Source organism: Athalia rosae, chromosome 6 (genome assembly GCF_917208135.1).
Source record: "Athalia rosae chromosome 6, iyAthRosa1.1, whole genome shotgun sequence".
Taxonomy (NCBI): Eukaryota; Metazoa; Arthropoda; class Insecta; order Hymenoptera; family Athaliidae; genus Athalia; species Athalia rosae.
In genome coordinates this window covers 7,356,988-7,359,487 of record NC_064031.1, presented here as the reverse complement: position 1 = coordinate 7,359,487, position 2,500 = coordinate 7,356,988, and the positions used below count along the sequence as shown (strand labels likewise).

The 2,500-nt window shown below is 49.6% G+C and overlaps 1 non-coding gene across 1 annotated transcript in view; it reads left to right on the top strand.

Annotated features, from left to right (window-relative positions):
- Nucleotides 1-1,481, top strand: part of LOC125501519 — a 1,914-nt gene extending 433 nt beyond the window's left edge. Inside the window, exon 1 of the ribosomal RNA XR_007279109.1 lies at nucleotides 1-1,481. This exon is cut by the window's left edge and continues 433 nt beyond it. This is a non-coding gene — a ribosomal RNA (small subunit ribosomal RNA).
- The last annotated feature ends 1,019 nt before the right edge of the window (nucleotides 1,482-2,500 follow it).

The window sequence follows — 2,500 nt, the reverse complement described above, 5'->3', positions numbered from 1 at the left end:
ACATCCAAGGAAGGCAGCAGGCGCGCAAATTACCCACTCCCGGCACGGGGAGGTAGTGACGAAAAATAACGATACGGGACTCATCCGAGGCCCCGTAATCGGAATGAGTACACTTTAAATCCTTTAACGAGGATCAATTGGAGGGCAAGTCTGGTGCCAGCAGCCGCGGTAATTCCAGCTCCAATAGCGTATATTAAAGTTGTTGCGGTTAAAAAGCTCGTAGTTGAATCTGTGTCCCACGCTGTCGGTTCACCGCTCGCGGTGTTTAACTGGCATGATTGTGGGACGTCCTACCGGTGGGCTTAGCCTTTCGGGGCGGCCCAACTAATATCCCATCGCGGTGCTCTTCATTGAGTGTCGAGGTGGGCCGGTACGTTTACTTTGAACAAATTAGAGTGCTTAAAGCAGGCTATTTTCGCCTGAATACTGTGTGCATGGAATAATGGAATAGGACCTCGGTTCTATTTTGTTGGTTTTCGGAACCCCGAGGTAATGATTAATAGGAACAGATGGGGGCATTCGTATTGCGACGTTAGAGGTGAAATTCTTGGATCGTCGCAAGACGGACAGAAGCGAAAGCATTTGCCAAAAATGTTTTCTTTAATCAAGAACGAAAGTTAGAGGTTCGAAGGCGATCAGATACCGCCCTAGTTCTAACCATAAACGATGCCAGCTAGCGATCCGCCGAAGTTCCTCCGATGACTCGGCGGGCAGCTTCCGGGAAACCAAAGCTTTTGGGTTCCGGGGGAAGTATGGTTGCAAAGCTGAAACTTAAAGGAATTGACGGAAGGGCACCACCAGGAGTGGAGCCTGCGGCTTAATTTGACTCAACACGGGAAACCTCACCAGGCCCGGACACCGGAAGGATTGACAGATTGAGAGCTCTTTCTTGATTCGGTGGGTGGTGGTGCATGGCCGTTCTTAGTTGGTGGAGCGATTTGTCTGGTTAATTCCGATAACGAACGAGACTCTAGCCTGCTAAATAGGCGTACTTTCCGGTATCTCGAAGGCCCCCGGCTTCGGTCGGGAGGTTTTTACTACCGGCGTACAAATAAATCTTCTTAGAGGGACAGGCGGCTTCTAGCCGCACGAGATTGAGCAATAACAGGTCTGTGATGCCCTTAGATGTTCTGGGCCGCACGCGCGCTACACTGAAGGAATCAGCGTGTCTTCCCTGGCCGAAAGGCCCGGGTAACCCGCTGAACCTCCTTCGTGCTAGGGATTGGGGCTTGCAATTATTCCCCATGAACGAGGAATTCCCAGTAAGCGCGAGTCATAAGCTCGCGTTGATTACGTCCCTGCCCTTTGTACACACCGCCCGTCGCTACTACCGATTGAATGATTTAGTGAGGTCTTCGGACTGGTACGCGGCAATGCCTCGGCATTGCCGATGTTGCCGGGAAGATGACCAAACTTGATCATTTAGAGGAAGTAAAAGTCGTAACAAGGTTTCCGTAGGTGAACCTGCGGAAGGATCATTAACGTTTCGTTACTGCGAAAAAAAAAGCAGCGAATCGATGATTATTTTGGTAGATTCCACCGTGAATCTCACGCAATTATAATCCAGTCAAAAGACACACATGGCACAAGAGGTGGCGTACATTGTACGCGTGTCACGAATATCGAACTACGTAACGGCCGAAACGGCTCGTGTCGCACTCACACACGTCGACGACGAACGATCTTGCTATGTCCGTTGGAAGAGAGAGAAAATAATATAAAAAGGACATTACAACTAGTGTATCACGGTAAAATATATCGTGTGCAGCAGCCAAAAACAAACTAAGGCATAAATGGCTATGGGTAAAAAAAACACTAGAAAAATAAAAGGACATTGCTACTACGCCAACCTACGGGGGCGCAAGAACGAAAACTCTCTTTCCATTCTGGACGATAGCGATGCGGATCGTGATGCCATTCGTCGATCAGATTTGTGTGAGGTAGCGACATTGTGCGCGTTGCTGAGGCGACCAAGTGCCCGCTTCTGTTGAACGGGACGCTTGGTGTGCGTTTGAATCAACCGTTCGGTCGATCCCCCCGCTTTGTACGAGGCGTGGCGCGCGATTGATCGAACGGTTTTTTTTATGCTTTTTTTTCAAATTGTTTCTTTTCAAAGATACACATGAAGAAAAGTTACCATACTTTCACGGGGTAACCTGCTCCGGCTGGAGTTTAGCTCCACCGGGGTGACGTCGCGTTCTCCGCGGCGGAAGGTTGGCGACGAACTTTCGCCCCGTGAAATGCAATTGAGATCTTATTCCTTTTGCGTAACATTACCAAAATCCACGTGCCGTGGTTCCCCCCAGACACAAAAAATATGGCTCGATCGAATTATACGCGGCTTCCTCCTCGCACGTAAAGTGTTGTAGAGTACAAGCCGCGCTCGAGCCTTTCGGAGGGGTTCCGCGCGTCACGCGCTTGATATTGGAATCACATTCGAACTGATCGTACAAAGAAACGCTTGAAGCGAGGTGCACGAATGATCGCAAGATTCTTCGCG